At 46.1% G+C, this 19,368-nt stretch overlaps 1 protein-coding gene across 1 annotated transcript in view; it reads left to right on the top strand.

Annotated features, from left to right (window-relative positions):
* The first annotated feature begins 937 nt into the window (after positions 1 to 937).
* Atp8b1 (ATPase phospholipid transporting 8B1) overlaps positions 938 to 19,368 on the top strand; it is a 138,642-nt gene continuing 120,211 nt past the window's right edge. Inside the window, exon 1 of the mRNA XM_021150778.3 lies at positions 938 to 1,288. The gene's annotated coding sequence lies outside the window, so the exon portion shown is untranslated. The remainder of the gene's footprint in view (positions 1,289 to 19,368) is intronic.

The following is a 19,368-nucleotide window of genomic DNA, read 5'->3' as shown; positions in this document are numbered from 1 at the left end:
GATGTAATTTACGACGACAAACCTTAAAGATTGGAGTTTTAAATTTAAATAAAAATACAAGAGAGTTTATTGTTCTTACCTTACAGAATATTTTGCAAACAGAATTGTAAAGATGGTTTTTACGAGGTGCATTGTTTAGATTTCGAGATTAGAGAGATGAGCTGCGCGCTAACAGTTAATCTCAAGCAAGCAGTCTACCTCCAGCTACATTCTTAACACTCCTACGGACCTTTGCTTGCCTCCCTTCTGATCCGAGAGACTTGGGAGTGCAAGCTCTGAGAGTCGAAGGGATGCAGGTGTAGGAACGTGCTGCTCGAGAAGCCGCGCGATTCACACTCTGGGCAGCCACCCGCACCGGCAGCAAGCAGTTTGCCACTTATACACTAACTCCTTCTGGCCCCAACGTCCTAAACATGGGCGACTTTGATCTCAGCAGAAAGTGAGCTTGCTGCAATTAGAGTTTCTCCGAGTCTTAGCGCCCTCTGTTCCGACGCCTTTGGTGACAGATCCCGAAACGTGACTTGGCCGGGAGCGAGCGCGGCTCCTCTTACCCAAGCAGTTCAGGTCCCCGGCTCTCACTAAACCCCGCCAGTTTTCCGAGCTGGCTCGGTCACCGACCCCGGTCTGCGGCCAAGCCGACAACAGTGGGCGGGAAAGTGACGCGAGGCTCGTGGGGTGGTGCCTGTGAAGCAGGGATCTGGAGCGCCCTGGGAGCCGAGAACTGCCGAAAAAGCAGGGTCACAGGGTAGACAAAGATCGGTCACAGTCAGGGGTTGCCACCTGCCTCTGGGGCCCTAGATCGTGTCACTGAAGCAGGACTCGGTAGAACAACCCCAGGCTTGGCGGCCCAGCCTCTCTCCACCCGGGGGAGGGATCGAGGGAGGGCGGACGGCGGGACCGCCCCCGGCCCCAGCTCCAGCCTGGTCCCCAAGCCGCGCGCGGCCACAGCCGCTGCCAGGGGGAGGCGAGAGGCTCCTCCCTGGAGCAGAGAAACCAGTTTGTCCGGTCGGGCAGAGCGGAGGGAAAAGGGCTGCCGCCTAGGAAGGGCGCACGGACGCGGGGCGGGGGGAAGGCGGGGAGCCCTTGGCGAGCCACGAGAGCCTGAGGAGTCGCGGCCAACTGGACAGGCTTCCCGGGGCCCCCGGCCAGCCCCTGTGTGCCATGCAGCGCTAGCGCAGCCGCAGCGCCGGGGCCGGGCGGGAGGTGGCCAGGTGCGCACCAGCCTCGGACAAGCCTCGGAGCGCCGCGTACCCCGCGGATGCCCAAGCCGGGGCCCAGTGAGCACTAGGTAAGAGGGGCGAGGCGCTGCTGTTCTCCGACCTCCAGGACCCAACCAGCCAGGCAGGGGTCCCTGGCTCCCTTGGGTGATCCACGGGCTTGTGGATTTCACGCAGCTGCGGTGCGGTAGCAGCAGCTGTCCGCACCCTCGGGCTCCTGAACCTGGACAAGTGGTGTTTGGGGGGCGGGGGCGGTGGTGCCGGAAGCCTCTGCCCCCGCCGTGGTCCATGGTTGGCAAAGGGCAAGCTGAGCGATTCCCAGTTCTTTGGGGTTTTCTCACCTGTTCGGGGGAGGGATCTCTCGGGAGCTGTTTAGGTATTTTGTTTTAGTATTATTATTTTTCGTTGGTTTGTGACACACATGTCCAGAGTTAAGATTCCAGAGTTAAGCCAAGAACGGATCGGGGAGTCTTTGAAGAGTGTTTCTGGCTGTCATGCGAGGACCACCTAGGAATCTTCCACTGACAGGGTTGGGGAGAAGGCGATTCAAAGCTCTCAAAAGGACCTTAGGGAGGAGTGTTTCTGGCCGCGGCGCACCTGCTGGGAAGGATGGAGGGGGTGAAACCCGCTCCCCCACCCCCACCCCCAACTCCTTCGGTGCGCATCTGTGAGGGAGTGGGGGCGTAATCGGGGTAAACAAACAGTTTTCCGGGTGATCGCTGGGTCGTGTGCACCAGCTCTGTCTCACCGCCGCCGCAGGCTGTCTGTCCTTAATCCCCAGTTTGATACCTGTAGCTGTCACTTGTTGAAAGAAAACGCGGCAGGCGGCGGGAGATGTGGCGTGGAACAGGGCCAGTGCTTTAAGTCCTCTCTTGGCCAACTCTCTCAGCCCAAAGTGAAAAAGAAGTGTCTGGCCAGCTTCTCCGAGGGAGTTCTAAGCATGTATGTCTCAATCCCTGGAGGCTCAGAATGCAGATTTCTAGACTACGTTGGGAAGAGTACCAGGGTTGAAGCACCGGGGCCGAGGAGTGAAAAAGGGCACAGGGAAGTGAAAAAGACTCCCACCACCTCACTGAATCCCTTGGCCTCCAGGCACTGCCTTAGGTCCTTCGTTCTCCTAGCCCTTCTCTGGTGCCTAGCTCTGTGGACTCTCCCATCCTCCCCAAATTGCCTACCCTTTTGGAGTAAAGAAAAGATCTACTCCCATCTTTCTAGATTGCTGCTTTCAAAAATTTTCTCCCCCAGTCCCCGCTCCCGCCCCTGCCCCTGAGAAAATCAAGCCAGATATTACCAATGAACTACTTGAAGACACTTGGCCACCGAGGAAGGCTAACAGCCTTTGAGGAAGAAAAGCTACAAAGAATGTGTCTTTCAAGGTCTCAATGGATGGTAAATGAGAGGTTCATAGCAAAAGAGGAAAGCCATACACCATATGAGGCCAAAGCTCTGGTTTTCCTGGTCTAAGCAGGACCTTCGTGTTAGGCCTAAAGCGTCATTCAGCACTCTGCCTTTTGTTAAGACCTTATTAAACCCTATTATAAATGTATAGACAGTGCGAACCATGATGGGTGGTTATTAGCTGATTAATTTCTGGGGAGCAGTCACACCTGCCGACAATTACTGCTCTGAAGCGGCTAATGGTTTTCTTTATGTAGACGCTTCCTTGTGCTTGCTTTCAGAGGCTCCGTACCGCTGTGTTCATTTATCATCTTCTAATGGTTTTACTTTGCTAATTCTGGTTCTTTGTATAGGGCCCAAGGAGGTGAGGGAGGACCTGGAGGACCTGTGTGACTGGCTTAGAACTGACCAGTACCTCGAACACGGGTGTCTGCCCCCGGGTCTGCCACCATCCAACTCTACTGATTTTTTTTTTTTTTTTTTTTCCGAGACAGGGTTTCTCCATATAGCCCTGGCTGTCCTGGAACTCACTTTGTAGACCAGGCTGGCCTCGAACTCAGAAATCCACCTGACTCTGCCTCCTAAGTGCTGGGATTAAAGGCGGTGGCCAGCACCGCCCGGCTTGATTTTTATTTTATTTTATTTATTTATTTTTATTTATTATTTTATAAGTACACTGTAGTTGTACAGATGGTTGAGAGTCACCATGTGGTTGCTGAGATTAGAACTCAGGACCTTTGGAAGGGCAGTCAGTGCTCTTAACCGCTGAGTCATCTCTCCAGTCCCTTGATTTTTATTTTAAGGACGATACATACCCAAGTTTACTTGTTATCACCTCCTAGAGATGGTACTAGGAGGGTTTTCTTTCTCTGTTTAAGACGGTGATTTAAAACAATGGTTTCTGGGAGCAAATCGTTTAGTAAAAAACAAAAACAAAAAACAACCGAGTCTTCGGATGTAAGCCAGGTTCACGGCTAGCTCCGTGTTCAGCCTCATTTCTGGTGTTGGGATCTTGGTGCTGAGGGAATGCAGCTGTGGAGTGCCTCCCTCTTTCCCGTTCTCTTCCCTTCTGCTTTAAAGCAAGGAGGAGTAAGGACACCTGGTTTTACAGTCCAACGGGGTTTTGGTTCTCTTGCTAATTGCATCCAAGTTTGCTCCTCTATGAAGGGGGAAAGATACTAATGGTTTTTATCTTTTCTTTTCTTTTCTTTTCTTTTCTTTTCTTTTCTTTTCTTTTCTTTTCTTTTCTTTTCTTTTCTTTTCTTTCCTTCCTTCCTTCCTTCCTTCCTTCCTTCCTTTCTTTTCCTCTCCCCTCCCCCCATGGTGGGGACAGCTGGAAGAGGAGAGAGAGAGAACGTGTGTGTCCTTTACCACTAGTAGATATTTGAATGCTGCTTTATTTTCCTTATTAGAAGAATGTTGGCTTTATTTTCATTATCGGTGGTGGTATTTCCAGACAGGGTCTCCTTGTTGGCTATGTTGGCCTCAAGCTTGCTATGTAGCTGACAGTGACCTTGAACTCCTGACGCTCCTCCTCTGATTCCCAGGTGCTGAGATTGTAGATGCGTACCACCACACCTGTCTAATTTTATTATATACGTCTTAATTTTTTGCAGAGCTGGGGATAAGCCAACTCCCGAGCTTTTTCCCCAGCCTCTTGACGTGACTTTAATAAGTCAGCACCTGGGGCAAGCATTTGGTGTTTATACACGATTATTACTTGATACTGGAGTCTAGCCATGTCAACAGGACAATTAATATATTAATATTTTATTATCACTTTAATTTAGATTCTGGGCTAGTTTTTCAGAAGCAATATAGACCATGGGTGATCTCTATAACTCTAGAGAGCTTTTAATTCTACTGTTGGCCTTGCTCTTCCATTCTAGCTTGTAAAAGAAACCTTTGAACCTTCGGATATAGAGGAAGTGGCTCTTTGGAGGCAGTTACAAGTTGTCCTGGGTCCATTCTGGGCTGGGTCCATTCCCGGTCCTAACCTGGGCTCCTACCAAGAGAATCTTTGAGGCTTCTTACGAACTTGCTTTTGGAATGTTTGCCTCTCTATTTGTTTCTAGATTTATCTCCCTGGAAGTTTTCCTTTGTGGGATGTCTTTGGGTACCCTGCGAGGATTTTGGCGTTTTTCTGTTATTCCATTACATCCAGTGTTTGTTGATAGGTCTTTAACTTGCTTCTCAAAGAGGTCGAATTATAGCACACACAAATGGCTTACCTTTTTCATCCAGTGATCTGTGTTATTCTTGAACTCCATCCTGGTACCCACCTAAAAAGCAATACCAAATATAAGCTCTTCTGTAGCTCTCTATGTCAGTATGGAGGAAGGTTATTGGAAAAAAAATGTGTGTGTGTGTGTGTGTGTGTGTGTGTGTGTGTATACATGGTCCTGGTATGTATGCCTCCTTTCTCACTTTTATTCTTAGAAACCAGGGAACTTACCAGCTCACATTTTGGCACAGATTAGTAGCCTCCTGATACTTTTGAGCGAATTGAGCTTTTAAATAAATTATAACCCGATCTACCCACAATGGAGACTATTTTGATAACAGGTCTCAGCGAACAGAGTCCGGAGCAGTGGTAAAGCAGAAATGCTGGCCTCTGACCTGGGGTTGGCATCTGGACTCTGCTGTTTCCAGCTGCATAACCTAGGGAACTTTCTGCAGCCAGGCAGGCATCTTCACCTGTAGATGGTGTGAGGTAATGAGTCTCAGATGAAGCGCTTGGGACAGGAGGGTGTATAAAGCTGAATACAAGGTGGTTGGTCATTGGTAGAGCTACATTGCTGTTGGTGCTCCGTGCATGGTGCTCCCCCCACTGCCTTTCTTCTGCTCTATGGAGGATACGGGATTCATGTTAGCATTTGTTTAGCAAACACAGGTGCACATTTGCACCTGGACATAGAAAGAGCAGTGCTCAGAGTAGGAGCAGATTTCTAAGGCTTCAAATCCTTGTCATTGTTCTGGGATGCTCTTGGATGGATGACCAGGAAGCTAACTGACCTCTAGCCTTACAGGAGGATAAGTTCGGCCAGTCACAGTCACAAGGGACTCTGGATACTCTCAACTGTGTGCTCCTACCTCCTGCCCTGCAGAGGCTCTTGGAGCACTTAGAACACCATAGTGCCTTCTGTACCCCGGTGTTTCTCTTTGACCTTCTTTTCTTTTGCTTCCTATTTTTTACTCCCAGCTTCATACTCAGTAGTCTTTGAATCTCATGGTTTGTGGAGCCTGTGCATGTAAGATCTTCTGTAGCTCTCTATGTCAGTAAGGCCCTAGAATGAAATTTGACCCAACTCTTTTCCTTTTCCTTTTCCTTTTCCTTTTCCTTTTCCTTTTCCTTTTCCTTTTCCTTTTCCTTTTCCTTTTCCTTCCTTCCTTCCTTCCTTCCTTCCTTCCTTCCCTCACATTCCATTAACTATGCCAATAGATTCTCTTCTTATTTTAGGGAATATTATTAGGCTTCTTAAGGGTTTGAGTTGGTTTTCTCCTTTGATAAGAAATCTGGTCAAGGGACTGGAGAGATGGGTTGTCAGCTAAGAGCATTTGCTTTACTTTCAGAGGACCCAAGTTTAGTTCACAGCACTGGCAGGGTGCTTCACAGGCATCTTCACTTCACGGGTACCTTCACTCAGATGATCTGATGCCTGCCGTTGGCCTCAAAAGATACTGCATGCATGTTGTGCACAAGTAGGCAAGGGCACAACACACACACACACACACTAAAAATAAATACATCTGAAAAAATTTGTTAAACATGTTCTTTCTCCTGCTTTGGACACTCTCTATATGGAAAGAGGGTGGTCTCAGATTCTGGCTCTCGGGGCCTGGTTAATCATCAGTCTCCAAGTCTAGCCTTTAAGGTGTGAGAGATGTGCTTGAGTAAGATAGCAGACGTGTTGTCCTAGACAAAGGACTGGACTCCTGGGGAGAAGATTGTCCTAAGTACCTTTCAGTGGTGACGCTATTCTCTCCTTCCTATCATGGTTGAGAAGCCAGCTTCGGCACTAAGTGGAGGCTGACCTTTGCCTGGTAGCCCTGCTCTTTATTTACAGGACTGTTGTTTTATGGCTTCATTTCTTTGCTGAGTGGCTTTTGTTCCACCAGAGTTGAGGTTTGTTTGATTTAGGATAGGCTGTGTTTGAAATCAGTTTTCTTATCTCCACCCTGACTGAGTTGAGCAAGAAAATCCCAAGTCGCGTTTCTTCAACACCAAATACTGAACACATGCTGCCTGGTGGTCTATCTTGCTCCTGGGGAGGTGTGTCCATGCGCTGGGTACATGATTTATTTCATGAGATACAGTGTGGCGTCTACACATTCTTAGTTTGCCCTCTTGAGACCAGTGAGCTAAGATCATGATGCTTCATCTACATTCTCCATGAGAAAGTGAATATTAAGACCGCTTACGTGGCTGGAGTGCTTTCCATATTCACGCTCCGAGATAGAGCTGGTGTGCTCCACTGCCTCTTGGGAAGCACCGGCCTTGTCTTTGCATTGAAGAGGGAGCGCGTGGTGGATCTTCTGAGGACTGAACCACCAGCGGGCAATACGTTTCTAGAACTTCTGACTCTACACAGAAGTCACAAGTGTGGCGCGCAGCCGTGCTCATCGGGCTGCAGAGACTGAGGATCAGGTGAAGTTCTCATTCGGCGTCAGGTAGCAGAGTGACTTTGGGATGGGACGGGACCTTTGTGATAATCTTCCGATGCAACAACTGACTTCGCAGGCGTTTTAGAGAAGAGCTATATGTACAGAGAACACCTGCCATGTTAGCCACATTCAATGTATGGTTCAGCGGCATGAAATACATCCTTATTATTGTGTAGCAAACACCATCGTTACTCCATGAAGTCATTCGGTGTCTCACACAGAAGCTCTATCTGTGTCTCCCTGTCCCTGAGCCCCTGTCTGTCCCACCGTCTGTCAACATGAACCTGACCATTCTAGGGGTGCCTGCTGTTGAGTTTAATCACAGTTACCCTTTTGCCATGGCTCATTTCTCTCGGCATGGTGGCTTCGGGGCTTGCCTCTGAAGTTTCTTCTGCTATAAGGAGACTAGTACTCCATTATCCATCTCCACATTTTGTTTACCCACCTAGACACTTGACAAATTGGATTTGGATGGCGGCCACCTCTCGCTCGTGAACAATGCCGCTGTGGGCCTGTTTGCATAGTTCTTGTTTCTTCACGTGGGGGTTTGAGTGCTCACTTGGTAAAAATTTCTCTTCATAAGTAAGGCTGGAGTCATGGAGTGTTTAGTGACATGCTTTCCTCCAGAACTACTGTTGGGAAAATCCTGGGGTACAGGGGTTACAGTGGTATCAAACATGTAAGATAACAGCCATTCCCCTCTCCTTGAAAACGGAAGCTGCTCATTCTAAGCGAAGGTCATTTGCTATTGCCCTGCTGGCCTGCTTGGAGCTGTTCACTGCACTCTTTGCCATCCTGGGTGTCCATGTTCTGTAGCTCCATGACGAGGTAGTCTCTACAGAATACAGGGGCCTGTTGGAGACGACATTCTGAATGGAGAAAAGAATCCAGGCTTCCTTTACCAATGATTCAATCTTTAAAAAAAAAAATCTTTTGAGTATTTAAATATCAGGTTGTTTTCCAGTTTGGGGTAGAATGGATACCCTTCAAGAAAAGCTCAAAGGGTCATTTGTATACTAAAGCATGGTAGGGTTACCAACTGAACAGTTGTTTTCCCCTAAGGAGATGTTTAGACAGGTCGTGCATGATCTAGAGTACATGACCTAACCCTGGCATTCAAGAGGCAGAGAGGAGAATCACAAGTTTGAGGACAGCCTTAGCTATGTAGCAAGAACCTTTCTAAAAAAAAAAAAAACAATATTCAAGCAAACAAACAAAAAACCCAACAGCAGGGGGTTGTGGCTCAGTGGAAGAGTGCTTGCCTACCACACACAAAGCCCTGGGCTCAATTCTTAGCAAAAGGTGGGAGCAGGGGTGGAAAGTATATTTACTAGTGTGTGGTAGTACATGCCTGTAATCCTACTACTTAGGAGGTAGCAGCAGGAAGATCAAGTTCAAGGCCAGCTTCAGCTGCATATCCCAAGCTACATCTGAGTCTATCTCAAGAAAACCAAACCCAACAAATAAACACACAGGAAGAACACACTTCTCTGTGTGGCAACAAGGTAAACCAAGGGCTTACCTTAGGGAACTATTGGATGTCAGTCTATCATGCTAAAATATCTGTGTTCTTTAGAGAATAGCAATGTCTCCATAAGAGCTTGTAGTCATCCCATCTCCCCAGATTTGTCCAAATCAGGATTTTACATTTTAAAAGTAGAATTTTCTTTTAAACTAAGTGACACAAAATAAAACAACATCGAAACTTCAACCACAAATACCACCTGAGTAGAATCCCTCTTTCCTACCTCATGTTAATCATTACCACAGAAGGAAAAAGGAAGGAGAACTGTTTAAGTCAACTTGATAGCGACCATTTCTATGTCTTATGCTCCCTCTACTACAGAGGGAGGTGTGAAGCGTTTAGGAGGCCATGTGGGACTCCCAGACCACTCTACAGTGATTTGTGTGGAATCTAACATGTCTTGGATCTTTAAAATCATTGGAACCAAGGCTATTAAGACAGGAGACAGATGGCCAGGCCTCTGTAACGTTAGAGAAGAATCAGTCCCATTTCTTGAGTTGTGGCTTTAATGGTTGACATTTTCCTGTCTGTTGGGGCTGCCTGTCTCCTATGTCATCCCCTAGAGAGACCTTTATTAGTATGTACAAAACTTCAAGCACCTACTGAGACCTCACTGAATCCATGGGCAAGTCCAACACCCTGAAGGTCTGTCTGTCCAGCCTTGGCCTGTGCCAGTGAACTAGCAGAGAAACATTTCCTTTAGGAACTCAGATCCAAGAGGCAACAGACAGCAGGTGCTGAGTATACATAACAAACAGAGTGACTATGTATTGTACACCAAGATCTGGGCTCCTGCTCCGAGATAACAGGAGAATGGGCCAGCAAGGACATGACTTCCTACTGAAAATAGAGTTTCCTGCAGCCTAGAGAAGGTGACCCATGAGCAAAGACTTGAGTGGAGAGGGAAGAGGAGGACCTGTAGAGTAAGTGGGGCAGGGGGTGAGGATCATACAGTGCAGGGCAGAGGTTTTAAAGGAGGGATGGCTGGTTTGACTGGATGAAAAGGGCAGAGGTTTGTTTTTTGTTTGTTTTGTTTTGTTTTGTTTTGTTTTGTTTTGTTTTGTTTTGTTGAGACAGGGTTTCTCTGTATAGCCCTAGCTGTCCTGGAACTCACTCTGTAGACCAGGCTGGCCTCGAACTCAGAAATCTGCCTGCCTCTGCCTCCCGAGTGCTGGGATTAAAGGCATGTGCCACCATGCCCGGCAAGGGCAGAGGTCTTAAAGGAGGAATGCCTGGTTTGGCTGGACAAAAAGACAGTACCAGTACTGTAAGAGTGAATGAGTGAGGGGAGGGAGGGAGGGTGGGAGGGAGGGAGGGAAGGAAGCAAGGAGGGAGGGAAGGAGAGGGAGAGAGAGGTGAACCAGATGGAGCTATGTCCGCCTGTGACTTCCACCTTGCCTATATGCCTGCCTTGGACTGAGGCAGGAGGACTTGGAAGCTTATCTGCACTGTATAGGAGGAGCCTGTTTCTCCCTTAACAAAAGTGGGAAAACAAACCAGAAGTGAGAAGATGAGGAGAGGAGGTGTGAGGAGAGGGCTAGGGGAAGATCCACCAGGCTTTGTAAGGACTTTGGCTTTGACTTTGTATGAGATAAAGCCACAGGAAGGGGTGTGATCTGACCTGATGTGAGCCAGCTTGGTTGATATTTATATGGGAGGTCCTAAGCCAAGAGATCAGACAAGAGGCTGTGTCTGCAAGTTATGATAAAGCCATCAGATCAGATCAGATGTCATTTAGAGAACAAAATAGCATCTACCTAGATATATGGACGTGGATGTAAGTTTTCACTTGATCAACTGAAAGGCAACAGGATTTCTGGGCAGATCAGAGGGGGGGAGGTGGGAGGGGGAGAGGGAGAGGGAGAGAGAATGAGTATAAAGAGGGGAGGGGCAAAGATAACTTCCTTGGCTGAGCCTGAGCTGCAGTGTTCTGAGTTTCTGCGGCCCACAGACTCAGTAAGTTCTGTTGAGGTGACTGGTTTGAGGTTCAAAAGACACTCCTCCGAAATACGTACGTCTGGTCTTGTTCAGAGAACCTGAGCTGTTTACCACCAGTGTGTGACCCCAGCTTGCTAGGGTGAGAGGAGAGTATGTTCAGAAAGGGGGATGGATCACAGGCAGCACAGGTAAGGAGCTGATCCACAGGGAATCCACACAGTGCTACAAGAGGAGCCATTTCTTCTAACCATCGACGCCCAGCCCACACGTCAAGCCCTGTGTCAGCTACATGAGCAGAGCAAGCATGAGGTTTCTTGCTGTGGAGCTCATACTACTGTTAGGATTGGGATCTGTGCCCCCTGACCCCCATCCCCAATCTTCTTGCTTTCTACAGATCCCAAACATAGCACTGAGTTCCTGCCCAGCCAGGGTCTTGGAACATGCTACTCTTGCTCTGACTAGAACATTCTTTCCCATGGCGGTCGCCTTCACATCCTTCAAGGACAGCCTCCTCCAGGAGACCCCCTTGGGCCTGCTTGCTCTGTGCCTTTTTTACATTGTGATGAGAGACAGGACATAAAACTTAGTGGTATGTGCTTATAGTTCCAGCTGAGTATGTGGTATGTGCTGATAGTTCTAGAGGCTAAAGTAAGAAGATTGTAGTGTGTTCGAGGCTGGGCTGGCTGTACTTAGTAAGTGCTGAATTAGCTGGGGCTACATAATGGAACCCAAGAGCAACCAAACAGCACTGGCAAAAAAAACAGTAAAATGTAAAATGTATCGTAGTGAAGACTTTGAGTGAACAGTTCACAGGTATTAGGCTGCTCGTATGGACACATAGTCACATCTTTCCTGTTACTCATCCACTCAAGGTGACAGAAGTAGGGGGTTTTAACAAATGTGCTCTTGCTGTGTCTGGATGTAATCTCAGAGTCCCACTCACTAAAAAACCTTCCAGCCGGTGGCTGTGGCATAACTGACATGAAGCAGCAAAAGATTTGCTCATTAAAATGTTTTAGTAGGGGATGGCTCAGTGGTTAGTGTACTGCTTGCTCTTCCGGAGAATCCATGTCTGATCTCTGGCACCTACACTGCTCAGCTCAGAACAGCCTGTGACTCCCATCACTGTGCTTTGTAAATGCCACAACATGGCTGCTTCTTCCTTCCTTTTCTGGAAAATTGGATTCTTTTGACATCTTGGTCGAGGTTATGTGTCTTTAGAAATAGTCCTTGGAAATTCTTAGGTCATTCTGTAATTCTGAACTATGAAACATTTGCAAACAGGGGTAAAAACGGCTTTATTCCCTCACTGGTATGAGTGTATTACTATTGGAAGAAAGGGACAAAGGATTTTAAGATCCTACAGTTATCTTGGAATAGGATGGGGCAAAGTAAAATTTGGTACTTGCTCTGATTTGAGTCAACCAATTTAATGTGTTTATCCACAGAACCAAAACATAAGAACATTGAAATAATTTATATAACTCTTATTTTGCTGTGATGGTTTTTTTTTTTTTTTTTTTTTTTTTTTTTGATTGAGGACAGGTCCTGGCTTATCAAAGATTTTTTGGTATCATATCTCCAACCTAATTTGAGTCAATCTTGCCCTCAAGAAATACTGCAGGAAGTGACAACATAGAGGATGTGACTAGTCTCACCAGAGTACTGACAAACATTCTGTAGTGTATGGATGCCCTGTGTCCCCAACAGTGAAGTATCCTGTTCAAAATGACCAAAATGACAGTGGCACTGGATTGAGAATTCTTATTCTGGCCTACAAGTAAGAATTCTGTTATAGTGCTGTGGTTCCTAGGATAGGCCCAGACAATTTCTTGTTCCTATCCTTTGTCTCTTTGAACCTGCCCAGAAGCAACTTAAGGGAGGAAAGGGTTAATTTTGCTCATAATTTTCCCAGTGTGCCAGGGAAGGCATGGTCCAGGACTGTGAGGCAGCTAGTGGCACTGTCCCTAGAGCACAAAGCAGATAGAGATATAGAAATGCTAGTACTCGATTGCTTTTGCGCTTGAACCCCGGCCCATGAAATGGTGCATCCCACGTTTAGAGTGGATCTTCCTTTCTCAGTAAAGTCTTTCTAGAAACACCATCACATGCATGCCCAGAAGTGTGTCTCCATGGAGTTTGTCAAGGTGATAATGGTGATGAGCCATCCTAGCCTACAGAGAATTGAAGTTGGACAATTTTGGAAGATAAAAACTCTCTAGTTGATGCTTATGCCAGAAACCTGGACTTGGACTTGACTTGAGTTATTCTAAACTTTGCCCTAATTTCCTTTGCAGCCCGATGTCCTTTACAGCTCCTATGTATATCCAAATGGTCCACAGACCAGTCAATTGCTCTGTCTACTGTCACCTGCTCAGTTCAAGCCAGCCTCCTTCCTCCATGGGGTTATCCCAATAGCATCCTAACTGACACACGCATTTCACCCTGCTCCCTCCAACTAGACTAGTCAGATCCTGTGACTTTTGTATATCTAGATAAAAACCTTTTTAGCATTGTAGGACAGGGATGACTGTCTCCTCTCCTGTGCTTGCTCAGCCTTCTCCTATCCCTTCCCTCTTCCTAGTTAGGCAGCTTCAGTCTTTGGATCATGACAAATCACTTCCTGTACCAGGACTTTGCTTCATTCCCTGAAACCTTCTTCCGCAGCATGGCGCCTTCTCACGGGCTTGTGGCCCAAGGGTCATTTCCGTATATTCTTCACTGAGTGCTTCAGAGAAAGGAGTCCCCTCCCAAGCTGTGCTCCAGTGAAAGGAGTCCCCTCCCAAGCTGTGCTCCAGTGAAAGGAGTCCCCACCCAAGCTGTGCTCTCTTCTCTTTTGCTCTGCCACTGCCACCATCTGATGATTTTAACTACTTTGTAGTATAGACCGAACTGACCAGACCTCTCCAGGTAGACCCAGTCCAGTTGTAGGATTCAACACAGAGTTGCTCATGTATTGGAAAGACCAAAATTTACATCATACCTCAACTAAGCAAGCCAGAAGCCCAGTTCAGTCCATTGTCCCTTGAAGTCACCCAAGAGCTTTTACAATGGAAGAGACTGGGGGCTAGTTAGATGACCGATTCACTGGCAAAATATTTGCTAAAGACCTGAGTTTGATCCCCAGGATGCCCGTGGCAGAAGGAAATATGTGTCCATGGCACAGGTACTACCCCCACCCCACCACACACATGCACAGGAAATAAATACAAAATCATTTTTAAAGTAAGTAAAATAAAGTTGAAGTCACTGGACATGATCATGTCTCATGTCTATAATCTGAGTAGTTGCAAAGTAGAGAGAGGAAGGTGAATAAGGAATTGAAATCCAGCCACATAGTTTAAAGCCATCTTGGGCTGCATGAAATTCTGTCTCACAAAACCAAAACCAAACTGATAGATAGATAGATAGATAGATAGATAGATAGATAGATAGATAGATAGATACATAGATAATAGGTAGATTACATGCATATATATATATACACATATGTAGATAGCTAGATGCATACATCATGTATAAAAATAGATACATACATATGTAGATAGATACATGCATATATATATACATAGATAGGCTATATAGATATGTAGATAGCTAGATACATATATGCATATGTACATATTTAGATACATATATAGCTATATACATACATGCATATATACATATATACATACATACATACATACATAAACATATATAAATAAGAGAAGGTTCCTGTGCCCTGTGCCTTCTCTTTTTGAGGTTTCCCAGGTGACTTTAAGTAGGTGTCTGTATTCAGAAGACCTGCCTTCTAATGTTGGAGATTATTCACATCTAAGTATCTGTGGTTGTATGAATAGTCTTCAACCCTGTTTTTTACCCTGTAAAGAGCTGACTGACCCCAAACCATCCTCTGGGCAGCCAGCACTGGCCAGGCCACACCCTACAAGTGAGAAGCATTGCTAAGGAAAAAAAAAATTGTCATCTGTAAAAATCATGGAAGATTGGGGTGTGGCTGTTGAGACTCTTGACTAGTTGGAAGTCCTTTCCTAATCACTTAAGGTGCAAAAGAGCCTGGGAAGGCTGAGAGATAAAATACAGAAAGAAATCTAGACCCAAATCTTCCCTCTGTGTGAATCCATTCATAAGATAAACAAAAATATTATGTACAATATTATTTTTATCAGATAATCCCTCTAGCTAAAGCCAATTAAGAGCGTTTGAGAGCTGTGAACAGTAAAGATCTAGCAATCCTCTTTCTTGGAGTAAAGATGAATTCCTTGCAGTCTCGAGTAGAACTGGCAAACTCCAGAATCCCCCTTTGCCAAGTAAGTCATTGTGACCTTCCCTCCCTACATCTTCCCAGAAGCCAAAGTTTTTCTTCTCCCACCCGCTCTGCAGCGGAAGCCAGCCCATCAGAGCTTTAATTGTTAAATTCCCGAAGCATGAATATATGTAAACACACAACAGGATATTCTTCACAGCTGTGCAGAGGGACCTGGGAGCCAGCCACACCGCCTCTTTGTCCAACCCAGCCAGTCCTATAAAATCTTTGGCTGCATATGTAGTCACTGTAAAGATACACAAGTTCTGGGGACTTTTAAAAGAACTTCAACATGTTGGATGCATTTTAACCTTTCCAAGGGCTTATTATACAGGATTTAAAAATTATATTCACTCTAGTCTTTCCAACTCCGCTTTAGAAAATTTTCTCTATGCTCACTGACACCTACCAAGACAAATTTACATTTACAGACAAACTTGTCAAAAGTTTTAACTGTGTTTACCTATTTGCTGTGTGTGCAGTGGGGGTTGGGGTACACGTGCCCGTGGAAGCCAAAGAACAACTTGCAGGTACCTTCTTTCAAATGGGTCCCAGGAATGGAACTCAGGTTTGTCGGGTTTAGTGGCAAGTGCTTTAACACATTGAACCGTCTCTCCAACACCAAACTTCATTGTGTTATGGGAACCATAAGCATGGGGTTTAGTTAGTTCCCTTATTTGGCTTCTGTTGTCAATATTTATATTAGATTTGGCTGAAAAAGAAAGCTTAACATTTTAACTCAAATAATTCCTTTCATGATAGAGATTGAGGTTTATTATTAATTACCACAGCATGAAATTTTAACGCCATGTCCAACATTGCTAGGATTTAAAAAGCGAACACCAGGCCCTAGCTGTCTCTAACTCCAGATTTTGCAGTTAAGCTTAGATTTAACTTGGCTGCTCAACAGCTTCCCAGTCCCGTCCGTGAGTCTCTGCACCTCCGGAAACCAATCTGGGTGAAGTGATTTCTCTGTGGTTTTCTTTTTTTTTTTTTTTTTTTTGCTAACCTCTTAGAGTTGTTCCAGAAAAGCCTTCTCAGACTACTTTTGACCATATTTGGGCCCCACTAGAGCTCTGAGGAGCCTTATGTAATTTCTCTGGGTTTTGTTTTACTACCAGACCTCTCAGGCTGGCTCCCAGAAAACCCTCCTTGACCAAATTTGGATTCTGATGAAGAGTCTGTTGGCTCATGCTTCCATGACTTCTTGTGTTTCTGGGTAATCTTGAAATGGGTGGAGGTTAGACCTGATTAGTCAGTTTCATGAAGGGATTATGGCCAGAGTAGAGGGGGTCACACTGTGATCTAACATGGTCCATTTATAGCTGGGTGCATCCGAAGTCACAATTAGCACAGCTTTGCCTGCAACAGGCAAGAGAGGACGGGGACACTTCCAAGAAAGGCCCTTTCCCAATAAAGGAAGAAAGGAATTTTACACCGGGAGCCTACACACATTCATATAAGAGTTGGCCCATTCCCAAGATTCCCAGTTAAAGAGTATGATATGGGGCACGCTCAGTTTAAGGTTATACCTTAGAAAGATAGTCGACACATTTGGGGGAATGCTCAGCTCAAGGTCACAGAGCACGTGTATAAAGATATGTGGTTTGGGCATGCTCATCTTGCATGATAAATAGCCTTTTAGCCAAAAATAAGGGAAGGGACATTCATTAACATAGAAGTTTTCCTGACATGTCTCTCTTCTGAGTTGGCCACTCCTCTGAAGCTACATTATGCAAAGAAACCCATTCTTCTTTCTCGAATCCTCTGGCAATTTTTGTCCAAGAGAAGCCAGCTGCCATATTGGATCTGCCACAGGGGAGAGGCAATGTGGCAAGGACCTGGCGTGGCCTCCAGCCAGGTGTCCATGAGGAACTGAATCCCAACCACAGCCCTGGGAGTAAGTTTGTAACTGGACCCTCCCTGACTGAACCTTCACAGGACTGCAACCTAGCCAGCATCTTGACTGCAGCCTGGGCTATGCCCAGCTTCCTGCATCCCTGAAGCTGACATATGAGTTTCTCCTTTTGAGGGATTTTTGTTAGGTAGCAGTTGATGACTAATATCAGGTGAAAGACAGACAGTAACACTGAAGGGTCCCCTTCCTTTGGAGAGCTCACTGTGTAGCATTAAGCTCTTCACGTGTCAGCACTCTCAGTTAAGAAGTGAAAGTGTGACCCTTGCCATTTCCTGATGAAGGGTTCCAACAAAGCAGTTTCTGACCTTCAGTTTTTAATTTCATGTTATTTGTTTTGGGTTGCTTGAATTTTACCTATGATTGACCTATCATCTATCTATCTTTATATTTATCTATGTATCTATATGTTTATCATCTATCTATAAGTAATTATCTATCTTTATCATCTATCCACCTATCCATCTATCCACCTATCCATCTATCCACCTATCCATCTATCCACCTATCCATCTATCCACCTATCCATCTATCCACCTATCCATCTATCCATCTATCCATCTATCCACCTATCCACCTATCCATCTATCCATCTATCCATCTATCCACCTATCCATCTATCCACCTATCCATCTATCCACCTATCCATCTATCCACCTATCCATCTATCCACCTATCCATCTATCCACCTATCCATCTATCCACCTATCCATCTATCCACCTATCCATCTATCCATCTACCTATATACCTATCTCTATCCACCTACCCATCTGTCTGTCTGCCTGCCTGCCTGTCTGTCTGTCTGTCTGTCTGCCTGTCTATGACTTGCTGTTCAGCCAAGGTTCTCCTCGGTTCATCTTCCTGCTTCAGCCTTCTGAGTGCTAAAATCACAGTCACCTCATCTAGGCTAACATTTAGTCTAAGCAATACATGCAAGGCCACACCCTTCAAAGGTACAAGCTTTGTGGTGGTGTCCTTATAGAGATCATTACCATTGTAGGTGGTATGCCACACAAGTCACACTGGAGGGAAGAGTACCTGGGTGGCCCTTGGTTTCCCCGTGTGCAAAAATCGTCTCTCAACTGAGTCGAACCTGAACGTCTGCTCACCTGGTTTAAAATGCCGCAAAGTAAGCTCCGCCAATCCCTTTTATTTATTGTTCAGAAAACTCTGGAAGAAAACAGCCTGCAAATATAATAATAATAACTGCTGATTTTCAGTGACTCACGCTTTCTTTGATGGCATTCCAGTGCCCGGTCTGTTCCTTGTCCTGGCACGATTGCTAGATAGTCCCTTTGATTCATTTACTGCAACATAGGAGTGCACAGGTCTGAAACGATTGCCTAATAATTTCTCAGTGCCTGACAGACTCTCTTACTATAGATAGAGCCAGTTAGTGGCATGTACTTGTTTCTATTTGTGGAACACTCAGCTATGATCCTGTGCCATGCAGTAAGAATTTCTCCTCCCCTTCCTCTTCCTCCTTCCCTCCCTCCTCCTCTGACTCCTCCCCCCTCCTTTCTAGTCTCTCCCTTTCCCTTCACCTCTGCACTCCGTTTTTTCTCTTCCCCTCCCTTTCCAAATATTTGAGTACCCACCCTTGCTAGTCATTCCTACGCATTCTGGGTACAGCAGCTACCACTCAGCTTCATAGGGACTTTAGGATGTGTACCCCAGTGGTAGCACGCTTGCCTCGCACACACAGGGTCCTGGGTTCAGTCCCCAATACCATGGGAGGTAAATTACACAGCTGTTCAATGACAGGAGCTGTGGGGGAAGTAGTGAGAAGGGTAGAAAAGAGTGGAGGATTGGTGACTTTATGCTGGCTGCTAAGAGAGGCCTGGTTAATAAGATGACCTTTCAGTTATTGAACAAATATTCTGGTGTTTGCTGTGATTGCGTCTTTTCTTGGCCTGGGTATGTGTATGATGGTTAGACAGAAACCAAGTCTTTCCCTCCAGAAATGTCTATTCTGGTGGATAGAGACACACCATGTAGGCCTTTCAGTCTGGTAGAGCATGGGAAGCGGTCATGTAGGGAGATCCCAGGTCGGTAAAGTGCGCAAGCTCCTGAGTTAAACATCCCCGAATCAGAAGCATCAACCCCCTGTAATCCCAGTGCTAGGGAGGTAGATTTAGGAAGATCCCTAGGACTTGCTGGCCAATCAGTGTTGCTGAGTCAGTGAGCCCCAGGTTCAGTGAGAAGCCTTGCCTCATACAATATTTAGGGGAGCAATTAAGCCCCTTGTAGTTGATCTCTGGCCTCTCCAGTCATACATACACCCCTCTACAACATAAATGGGAACAGGCTGGAAGAGGATACCTTTTTTAAATAAGAGGAATGTTGGACAGTGGTGGCGCATGCCTTTAATCCCAGCACTTGGGAGGCAGAGACAGGCGGATT

Source organism: Mus caroli, unplaced genomic scaffold, assembly GCF_978045245.1.
Source record: "Mus caroli unplaced genomic scaffold, Mus_caroli_1 scaffold_19, whole genome shotgun sequence".
In the NCBI taxonomy this organism is placed as follows: domain Eukaryota; kingdom Metazoa; phylum Chordata; class Mammalia; order Rodentia; family Muridae; genus Mus; species Mus caroli.
The sequence above is the reverse complement of the archived record's forward strand: the minus strand, read 5'-3'. Positions and strand labels throughout refer to the sequence as shown.